The 12323-nt window shown below is 36.1% G+C and overlaps 1 non-coding gene across 1 annotated transcript; it reads right to left on the reverse strand.

The window, feature by feature from the left end:
* Positions 1-10663: 10663 nt before the first annotated feature.
* On the reverse strand, positions 10664-10770 carry LOC121231582 (small nucleolar RNA R71). Its single transcript, XR_005929639.1, has one exon. It is a non-coding gene; the product is annotated as a small nucleolar RNA R71 (small nucleolar RNA).
* Positions 10771-12323: the final 1553 nt, after the last annotated feature.

Raw genomic sequence — 12323 nt, forward strand, 5'->3', positions numbered from 1 at the left:
AAGCTGAGAAATAAGAGAATTGCATTAGTAAAAGTATTATGGCATCGACACGGGGTTGAAGAAGCTACATGGGAACCCGAGGATGCTATGAAGAAACAATACTCGAGCCTATTCATTGGTAAGATTTTCGGGGACAAAAATCCCTAAGGGGGAAAAGTTGTAACAGCCCGGTTTTACCTAAATGGAAACAGTGGTTTTGAAACCACAAATTTGATGTTGGAAAATTATTTTAATATTATTTTTCATATTTAAATCATGATAGCATGTATGTGTGAAAATTTCGTGAGCTAATTTTATCGTTTAATTGCTCAATTTGAGAAAAAGGACTAAATTGCATAAAGTGCAAAAGTATTGCTCTATTAGGTAAGAGTATTAAATAGCTATAGAACCTTTAAGTTAAGGTCCTTATGTTGTAATTAGACCATATTTAGTGTAAGTGGACAATTATGGCGATCCATTATATGTTTTTATATGTTTATAACAAAGGTTAAAAAGGTAATTTAGTTTATTAAGTTAAAATAAATAAAAACAAATGAAATTTATGTCCATCTTTCTCATTTACAATAGAAAATTAGAAAACAAAGAAATGGTTTGAATCTTTCTAGGGTTCGGCCAACTCCTAGCTTGATTAAGGTACGGTTTTTGCTCTTTCTTTATGATTTTTATGTTTTTGTAATCGTTGCAGCTCAATCTAGCTAGCCTGTACCTTTAATTTTGAAATTGTTAAATATTTTAAGAGTTTCCATTGATGAGCGTAAGTGTTCTTTGATGTTTGAATATGAAATATGAAATTTTTATGATAGATTTTCATGTTTTGTAAAGTGATTTTTGATGAAATTGCATAATAGGGATTAAATTGTGAAATATGCAAACTGAGTGGTTGAAATGTGAAATAAATGGAATTTTTGGGCTGCTAGGGACCTATATATAATTTGGCCAAGCTTGGGTTTCTTGAAAATATGTGAATTTTGTGTAATTATGAAAAAAGGACTAAATTGTTAAAAGAGTAAAAGTTTAGGGGCTAAAGTGAAAATAGGCCTAAATGTATGTTTTGGACTAAATTGAATGAGTGGTTGATTAAAGAAGTTAGTTTTGAATATATTTAGATCAAGATAAGAGGAATCTGGAAATAGATCGGGGGGAAAGGCAAGATTATTGTGTAATTGACTCATTTCGACGTTTTCGTACTCGAGGTAAGCTCGTATGTTGTAATTTCATTATAAAAGTATGTTAAAAGCTTTGATATTGCATAAATTGTGATTATGAGATTATGGATTATGTTAGAATTGTGAAAATAACTCAACGAATGCATTCGATGATAGAAACAGAAGGTGTGAAATCCTAGTTGAACTTTAGGAATAGATTTGGATACTAGTTTATTGTTATTAGATGATAAGTTGAGTTGGATTTAGGCCATGATATTAGCACTTCAGGTGCGAGTTATACTGATTTGGCTTCGGGCCATGATAATTGTTCTTCGGATAAGTTACCCTGATTTTGCTAGGGGCCATGGTATAGGTACTTATCATATGACACTATTGAGTATCCAATTTCTATTATGAATGGTTCAATGGGTAAACGAATGATGAGGTTGAGAAAGAGGTTAGTACGAGCAATACAGGTATGTACAGAACCTATTCGAGTATTAAATAGAGAAAGTTCAATGAGATGGTATTTAATCATGTTTAAGACATGAGAAAGGTTTGTAGTTAATGTGAAATTGGTTGATTTACATTTATTTGATGAATTAAGTTATTTACATATGAGCTTACTAAGCTATGAAGCTTACTTCCTATTATTTTTTTATGTTTTATAGTGAATCAAGGCTAGCTCAAATTCGGAAGTCGTCGGGAACATCATCGCACTATCGGACATCTATTTGGTACTTTTGAGTTGTGTATATATGGTATATGGCATGTATAGGCTAGGTGTGGTATTTTGGTTGTGTTTATAGCCATGAGAGTTGGCTTGCAAAAGATGTTAATGTTGATGTGTGTTTGGCTAATAGAAATGGTTTATTTTGACATGTATTGTATGAACATGGTAAATTGAATTGTGGAGTTTAAATGCTTGAGGAATGCTTTGATGAGGTATGATTTTAGAAGTTGAAGATAAGTATTTGATTAGGTAAATGGCATTGAATTGAGTATTGAAATTGGTTGAAATGGATATTGTATGAATTGTGCATTTGGTTGATGATTTTGGCTGCCCAATTGTATGATAAAATAGTACCATTTTGATTTTTTAGGTGTGCATGAATAAGGGTGGCAAATTGGCCTTGTAAATGGCCTATTTTTGTTCACACGGGTAGAGCCACGGGTGTGTGTCTTAATCGTGTGTGACACATGGTCATGTTACACTGCCATGTGTCCCCTGGTGATGAAATTAAAATAAAGTCAGTATGCTACACACGGTCTCACACATGGGCGTGTGACTGGCTATGTGGTACAAGTCAGTATACCCCCTAATTGGCACACGGCCTAACACACGGGCCTGTCACTTGGCCATGTTGCATAAGTCAGTATACATTACAGTTTTGGCACGCTTGGCACACGAGCGTGTGTGGCCACTTCTAAGGGCACACAGGCTAGACACACGAGCGTGTGGTTGACCGTGTGACCCAAGTCAGTATGTATGTCTCGTTTCCACATGGCCTAAGACACGGGCTTTTCTGGAGCCATGTGAGGCATACGGCCTGTTCACACGGGTGTGTGACGCCTGTATGCTTGAAATTTTTTCTAAGTTTCTAAAATTTTCATATGTTAACGGTTTAGTCCCGAACCACTTCTAAAGCATGTTTAAGGCCTCGTAGGCCCTTATAAGGGACAATGTGATTGTGTTGAATGAATTATGAGAATGAATGCTCTATGGTTGATGAATGTATACCATACGTTGTGAATTGATCGATAATACCTCGTAACCCTACTCTGGCGACGAATACGAGTTAGGGGTGTTACACTCTTATTTCCGATCTCACAACTGAATCTTAGGATACACCTTTACTACTAGTCCAATTTCCCATGTTTCTCACTGGCCTCCCTCTAACAGCAGTATTACTCGATCTTGCATTCTAAAATTTATCCTTTTCAGCCATTTTAGGGCAATCTCGAATGAAGTGATCTTGGGAGCCACATATAAAGCAAGCCTGGTTATTCATCTTACATTTACCGGGATGTCGTCTACCATAGTGTTGGCATTCTGGCTTATTAGACCTAGCATTACCAACGCTCGCTATAGATGTAATTTGGGCCTTAGAACCCAAATATTGCTTCCCACGATCTCTATTGGGATACCTGGCTGAAGCATTGGAGCAAGCATACAAATCTCTTGATTTCTTTGATGAAGATTGAAATGACTTATTCATCGACTCTTTCTCGAATCTCTAGTCTCAAACTCAACTTTCTCTTTTCTTTTCTCAACTCTTCTGCCTTACAAGCTCGTTTGACTAGCACAACAAATTATTTCAGCTCTAAAATCCCAACTAATAGTCTGATGTCTTCATTCAGCCATCTTCGAACCTTTTACACATGATAGCTTCAGTTAAAACACATTCCTGAGCATACTTACTAAGCCTAACAAACTCTCGCTTGTATTCAGTCACAGTCCTATGACCCTAATTTAGTTCTAAGAACTCTTTACGTTTCTAATCAATAAACTGCTAACTGATGTACTTTTTTCTAAATTTTTCTTGGAAGAAATACCAAGTGACTCTTTCTCTTGGTACCACTGATATTAGAGTTTTCCACCACTGATATGTCATATCCCTTAAAAGTGACACAACACATTTCAAACACTCATCCGGTGTGCAAGAAAGTTCGTCAAATACCCTGATAGAGTTCTCGAGCTAGAATTCTGCTCTTTTGGGACCATCATCGATATTTGCTCTAAACTCTTCAGCCCTTTGTTTTCAAATCTTATCAACTGGAGCTCGTTCAGTCTTACCAAATCCACACCTTGGGGAGCTACGGGAACTAGTTGAGGGTTAGGTGGGGGTAGAGAATGTTGGGCAGCCAGATTTGTCTAAACAAACTCGGCAAACTACTCATTCATTATTTGGATGAATACTTCCTAACCTCTCCTCCCTGACTAATCATCACAGGTCTACTTTCGGATGGAACAGTCCCTTGAGTGGGAGCCAGCGCATTACTTTCTACATCATCAGCTACTTCTCGGTCGGGATCCATTTACTATATGAAAACACAGTTCAAATTGTCAAGAGTCGTCACACTATCAAAATTTATGGATCGAATGTACAGCTAGACCCTTACACACGCTATGTTAGCTGAGAATCGACTAAACCATAGTTCTGATACCACTAAATGTAACACCCCTCACCCGTATTCGATGCTGAAATAGGGTACAAGGCATTGCCAGAGTCACATCACAAATAATCATATAATTTTGATCCATAAAAATTGCATCCAAATTAAAATTATTTGCAATTAACCACAAAGTCCCTAATACGAGCCTACGAGACCCAAAACATGCTTTGGAAGTGGTCCAAGACTAAACTGAACACTTTAAAAATTCTTCAAAAACTTAGAAAAATTTTCCTCTAAACAGGGGTCACATGCCCGTGTGGATATGGGATATGCCCGTATGGGCAGGCCGTATGGTCATACACGCCCGTGTCTTGACCTTGAGTAACTCTCTGACTTGTAATGTAACATCTTGATTTTGGGCCCACAAATCCGATGAGGAAAATTTCATTTTTATAGTCTATAATTTCACAAAATGATTTTGTGAAAATTTCGTTCAAAAATTTTGACTTTTGGGCACTCAATTTGGTTCTACATGTTAGAGGTGTCTAATTTTTATGATTTTAAATGAAAGGTTCTTAAATGGTAATTAGACCATTGGTTAATTTTTGGACAAAAATAGACATGAAATGGGTGTGATAAAATATTTTTAAGTTAGGGACATTTTAGTAATCTAATAATTAAAAGAATTAAAAAGCCAAAATAGCCAAAATTTGGTCATCTTCTCCATGTACTAGTTGAAACCCCCATGGAAGCCATGGCTAGGGTTTGGTTCAAGCTTCCAAGCTCATTTGTAAGTGATCCCGAGCCCTGTTTTTAAAGTTCTTTACATTTTTGAAATGCCGATAACATGATCTACTCATCTCTACCATTATTTTGAGCTAGGGTTTATGTTTAAAAATTTACCCATGAGTGACATCTTTTATTTTGATGTCTAATGGTAGAAAATGAGTGTTGGGTGTTAAATAAACAACTTTTACTAAGCGGTTTTCGATGAAAACGCCCGAAAGGACAATTTTGAAAAAGTTGTAAAACTGGTCATAAAAGGGTGATTTAGTAGAAATTAGGGGCTTCCATAGTTATGAAAATGATTCATCTAGGCTTAAAATGTAAGAAAATTGAATAAAAATAATTTTACGAGCATTGGGGAAAAGTGCAAATATGTGAAAGTTTAGGGGTCAAAATGAAAATTTATAAAAATATGATTTTTAGACCCATATGAATAATGTGACTAATTAGTAGGCTATTTTTGGATCGAGGTAAGTTCGTATGTTAATAATAATGCAATACCATGCTTAAATTGTAATTCTCTATTGATATGGCATAAATTGTATGATCTAATATGTTTAAGAGAAGTTGATGGATGGTGTGTATGATATGGAAAAATGTAATGCTTGTTGTGTAATGTGAAATTGAATGGCAAATTATTGTTACATGAATTGAATGTTAAATTACTATTACATGGATTGTATGAATTGCTACATGGTTGTACCTGACGAGATTTCGACAAGTAAGTCTGAATAACTTAAAGTAAACTCATAGTATGCTTAATTGCATGTTTTATGAATGTATGATAATTGCATTTGATAATAGCATGAAAATCCATGAAATGTATCCTTAATAATGACATGATGATAAATGTCTCGGTTGAGGTAAAAAGGAAGTTCGATGGATAAACCATGAATTATATGTGACTTGAGATCCTGCATGTGTTACAGAAATGGATTTAGCCCGGACGGGTAATCCATTGATCTCAATATAAAAGGATCTAGCCCGGACGGGTGTTCCTTGAGTAATCGAGCCTCCCGAAGAATATGTGTGCATTGTGGATTTAGCCCAGACGGGTAATCCGATTCGGGTTTGAATTTAGCCTGGACAGGTAATTTGGGTTCAAGCTTATTAAGGGTGTTTGTCGCTATAAGAGATTTAGCCTAGACTGGTAATCCTGCCGTAAGATGTGAGGTTCGCGGGAGCGCATACATGAGATGGTCATTCTTATGACTTGAAGGTAAATGGAAAATCCATCAAGATTTTTGAGAAACTCAACGGGATTAATATGAGTTATAAAAATGAAAATGTTGAATGATGAGCTCATCTAAGACGAATTTACATGGTGCATTGTCATGAGACTAATTTGATGATTGAGTGCATGTGATAGGGGATTATCCTATACTTGGAATGTATGACTAAGTGTGCCCATGAGAAATAATAACTTTTATATTGAGCTCTATTGTAAAAAAATGAGTAAGGGGTCCATGAGATGGTAAGTTCATGATAGTTGGAAATGATATTATGATAGTGATCATTATATTGTACCAAAACAGATTTGGACAGTAGCATTGGTCCGAATTTGAAAATCTACCAAAAATAGTGGAAATTGATTTATAATCTTAATAAATTATGAAATTAAAGCTCAATGAGTCTAGTTCACATAAAGGAAACGATGTAGGAAAAAGAATTTTTTATTATGAGATATTTGAATTGTTGTGAGACAAAGTCGAGGTGATTCCAGACTCCCCTATCTCAAATTTGGAAAATCACTAAAAAATTTTTTTAAAAAAATATGTGTTAAAAATCATATTACTGAAATCCTTAATGAGTCTAATTTCAGGATAAAGAGACAAAAACATTATTTGAGTCTCGTACTATGAGATATTTGATTTTTAGTAGATAGAGGTCGAAGCTGTCAGACAGCAAAATAGGGAAGAGTTTAAAGAATAAACTGTACTTAATGGCTAGACAAAAAATTTTGAAAATTTTATGGTAAGAATAGATATGAGTTTAGTTTCTATGAAAATTAATAGATCTTAATTTGGAGTTCCGTAGCTCTAGATATAAATAATTTAATGACTATGACTTAGGAAAATAGCTTAGCTAGAATTTGAATAAATAGAAAGAATATGAAAATAGCATGTTATCGCATTGCTTATTATTTTCATGCGAGCTTACTAAGTGTAAAGCTTACTCCCTCCTTTCAAATTCTTTTAGTTTTGTCAAGTCAACTCGGGGTTTGAGATCGTCGGAGGCAACATCACACAATCGAGCCAGTATCGTTGGAGTATTGGCATGTGTATGTTAAATGTTTTCATGTGAGTGGCATGTATAGGGACTTAGTTTTTCTATGATGAATATTGTTGTGATTAGCCAAAGGTAATGGCTTATATTAATTTGTTGTTTATAGCCATGAGATGTGGCTTATAATGATTTTGGCTTGTAAGCCTATTTATCCATGATATGTGTTAATGTCTTGTGATGTGGTTATGTGGTTGTGCTTGTTCACTATGTATGAGAAGTATATGGCATATGTACATGATGAATGCCATTGAAATCATGTATGTCTGTGCATGTAAAGATTACAAAAAGGCTTGGAAATTAGCCTAAGTCTTGACCACATAGGAAGAGACACAGCCGTGTGTCTCAACCGTGTAGAGGACACGGCCTTTGGCCACGGGCATGTGCCTTGGCCATGTGCCCTTAAACGGTTGCTAACGTCACAAATAGAGAGTTACACGGGCTGAGGATACAAGCGTGTCCCAAGCCACATGGACGTGTGCAACCACACGGCCCAACCCACATAGGCATGTGACTCTCCAAAGCATGAAAATTGGTTAAGTTGCCCAAAGATTTTCAAAGTTCTCGGTTTAGTCTCAAACCACCCCGACGTATGTTATAGGCTTCGAAGGCCTGTATAAGGGACAATATGCATGTGTTTGAAAAGTTTTAATTTTGGGAAAAATTTGGTGACCCGTTTTTGTATGTTTGTGAATGTTTAAGTCCGGTAACGCCTCAAACCCTGTCCCAGAGTTGGATACGGGTGAGGGGTGAGGAAACACAAAAATTTATATACTTTTTCATACCCAATTTTACTTAAATTCATGCAAATTCAGTTAAATTCTTGTCGAAAAATAATTAAATATTATAAAATAATTAAATCATGTTAAAAATATGAACACGGTGAATTTATTTAATTTTATACTTAATTTTGATTGATTTTGACTATTTTTGACAGATTCGCGCAAAGGTCAAAAATTGGCTCGGTTGACACTGCTGAAAGCACAAAACTGAGAAGCAATTTGAAGTATCGAGGCACTTTAAATTCCAGCCTAAGATAGTCCAGAAATGTGTATTAATTCATAATTTAATTAATTTTAATTTATTCCCCATTTAATGTGGGTTAAATAAATTATTTTTAATTAATTATGGAGAAAAGGTCTAGTTGAACTACACAGGCCGAGCCAAATTGGGTGAACCGAACCAGCCACTAAATGGGAAGCCCAGAACCGTCCATATGCTGACCCAAATCAGCATTTTAGCTGATTAAATATGCTTGCAAAAAGGCCCTCAAAAGACTTTTAAATTGCATTCAAACCCCACATTAAATTATGGCTTTGTAGATTTGCCCCAAGCTTAAAATAGCAAAGTTGAAACTCTCAACTTTGCCATTTGTGTGGCTGGCCAAAGGAGGTCTCTTTGGCTGCTGAAATTTTCTATTTTTAGCAGCGACAATCAGCTATAAAAGCCACCCCTTGCTGATCATTCAAAATATCACTCACTTCACATCATTCTCTCATTCCCTCTCTCACTTTTCTCTCATTTTTTTTCATTCCATTCCCTCTTGTTCAAGTGCCGATTTCTTAGGCTTCTATCAGCTATTTTGGAGCAGCAATTGGGTATTCATAAGCCACCTTGATAGCCAAGGCCAATGAAGAACGAAGAACGGACCAACTAGTCAAGCCACGGAGAAACACCGGATTTGCCTCTTGTTCCCTAACTCTTTAATTTTTGTTGTCATTTTGATGAACATGTTTATGAATATTTATGCTATTGAAATGGTTATTTTAATCAATTCAACTTAAATTATGTTTGTGTTGGGTTGATTACATTTTGCCTGCTTTAATTGTTAAAATGATGTTCATGCTGTTATAAGCCTCGGTAAGATGCTTGATTAAGTAAAACCATGCCTAAGTTATTCTTGCATTACAACTGTGAGGTAACTAATGAATTAATTATTTAAACGGACTGAAATTGTATTTAATTGACATAGTACTTAATCAATGCATGTTTATTCTTCTAAGGTAGCTGAAGGGTAAATTAGCAATGTATCTGGCGATATTATTGCCTTGCATAACTTGCAAGATTATTGTGATTAAATTGTTTCAAGGTAGGTATACCTTGTTACTTCACAAAGTCTTTTATATGCTTATTAGATATAATTAATCGTTTGAATTGACATAGGGATATGCCAGAGATTGGTTCAATTTAATGAGTATGTATGTGCAATAGTATGTTTGCTTGCTAGAATCTGTTTAGTCGGTTGAATTGACATAGGGATATGTCAAGAGATGAATGGATTTTTGTATGTAAGTTTGTTCATAAGTTAGCAAATTACCGGGTTGCTGTGAATTTATTTGTAATAGTATAAACATGAGTTTAATAATTCTGAATTCAAGAAATATAATTAATCCAACACAAGTATGTTACATTAATTATATCTTATTTGAAATCGTGCATTGGAACTCCTTTGTTATTTTTAATTATTTACTTAGTTTTTAAACAGTTTTTTTTACCACCTTTTAAAACCAAATTATTTTTACCTCACCAAAGTGTTTTACAATTATTTTCATAAATAATTCTTTTACAGTCCCTGAGGGTACGATAACTCGACATTTACTTGTCACTTTATTACTTGTTGCGATTGTGTACATTGCACTTTTTTCCGTCGTTCCAAGTTTTTGGCGCCGTTGCCGGGGATTGTTTCAAAAAGTCATTATTTGTGAATTTGTTAGTTTTACATTTTGGTTTATTTTTCCGTTTAATTTTTAACTTAATTAATTTTTCTGTAATTATTTTAGGTGTTTATGAGTATTGACCGAATTATTGATCTACTCCCTGTAGACTCTGAGATTGAACGAACTTTCCAACAATGAAGAAGACAAGCGAACTAGAGAAGGACTGAAGGAATGAATTTTGAGAATATGAATCAAGGAAATAGAGCAAACCTTGCTCAAAATCCTATCCTTATTGCTGATGATAGGGATAGAGCCTTGAGATAGTATGCAGTGCCTATTTTTAATGATCTTAATCTGGGTATTAGGAGACCTGAAATCAAGGCACAACAATTTGTGCTGAAGCCAGTCATGCTCCAGATGCTTCCGACGGTGGGCCAATTCAGTGGAATGCCTACAGAGGATCCTCATCTTCATTTAAGACTATTTATGGAGGTGAGCGACTCTTTCAAATTAGCTGGAGTTTCCGAAGATGCATTACGATTGAAGCTGTTACCATACTCACTAAGGGACAGAGCTCGAGCCTGGTTGAATTCATTGCCACCAAACTCAATTTCTACATAGCAAAAGTTAGCCGAGAGATTCCTCATGAAGTATTTCCTGCCTAGTAAGAATGCTAAGTTGAGGAACGAGATCACTGCTTTCCTACAAATGGATGACGAGTCTTTGTATAAGGCATGGGAACGATATAAAGAGCTATTACGGAAATGCCCTCATCATGGAATCCCACATTGCATCCAACTTGAGACATTTTATAATGGCCTTAATGCTCACACGAGGATGGTAGTGGACGCTTCTACTAACGGTGCTCTCCTTTCTAAGTCCTATAATGAGGCTTACAAAATCATCAAGAGGATTGCCAGTAACAATTATCAATGGCCAACCAATCGAGCCACGTCAGGAAGACGAGTCGCTGGAATACATGAAGTGGATGCTCTCACTTCACTCGCATCTCAGGTATCTTCAATATCCTCAATGCTTAAGAATCTTACCACTAATGGGTCTAACAGTTTTGTAGCCCAACCACCTCACCAATTTGAGAGTATAGCCTGTGTTTATTGTGGGGAGGTACATTTTTTCGAAGAGTGCCCATCAAACCCTAAATCTGTATATTACATGGGTAACCAAAACCAAAACCAAGGAAGGAAAGGACTGTAATCCAACTTCTGTAACCCATCATGGCGAAACCACCCGAATTTTTCCTAGAGCAACCAAGAGGCTGGAACCAGTAACAACTATGCTCAACCTAGACCGACTCAGCCGCCTAGTTTTTCCCAACAAGCTTAAAAACCAGCTCAGGCTGAATCATCCAATAGCTTAGAGAATTTATTGAAGGCATACATGGCAAAAAACAATGCACTCTATGGAATTTAGAGAATCAAGTCGGCCAGCTGGCTATTGAACTCAGGAACCGACCACAAGGTGCTTTACCTAGTGATACAGAGAATCCGAGGAATTTGGGGAAGGAGCATTACAAAGCATTGACATTGAGAAGCGGAAAGACAATAGAGCCCATCACTATCAAAGCTGAAAAGGAGCCATCTGATGCTCAAGACTCAGAGGAAGTTCAACCGAGTGTTGAAATTCTAGTTGCACAAGAACCAGAATCTGAAAAACCCGACAAGGTAATTCCAGAACCAGCTAATTTCGATCAACTAACAACTCCGTTAGATGCAGAATTACCACAGAAAATAAATCAACCTATTCCAGTAAAGAAACTACCACCACCCTACCCTCAAAGACTTCAGAAGCAGAAGCAGGAAATTCAATTCAAGAAATTTCTAAACGTACTCAAGCAACTTCACATCAACATCCCGTTGGTTGAAGCACTTGAACAAATGCCGAACTACGTCAAGTTTATGAAGGATATCCTGTCCAAAAAATGAAGACTTGGAGAATTTGAGACAGTAGCTCTGACGAAGGAATGTAGCGCATATCTTCAAGAAAAACTACCCCCAAAGCTGAAGGATCCTGGATGTTTTACCATACCTTGCAACATTGGAGCAACATATTGTGGTAAGGCTTTATGTGACTTAGGTGTGAGTATTAACTTGATACCTATGTCAATATTTAGAAAGTTGGGGATAGGTGAAGTTAAACCTATTACGGTTACACTTCAGCTGGTAGATTGATCCTTAGCACATCTAGAAGGAAAAATTGAGGACGTATTGGTACGTATAGGTAAATTTATCTTCCATGCTAATTTTGTTATCCTAGACTTTGAAGCAGATAAAGAAGTGCCGATTATCCTAGGAAGACCGTTCTTAGCAACCAGAAA

This window comes from Gossypium hirsutum, chromosome A06 (assembly GCF_007990345.1).
Source record: "Gossypium hirsutum isolate 1008001.06 chromosome A06, Gossypium_hirsutum_v2.1, whole genome shotgun sequence".
Classification (NCBI taxonomy): Eukaryota; Viridiplantae; Streptophyta; class Magnoliopsida; order Malvales; family Malvaceae; genus Gossypium; species Gossypium hirsutum.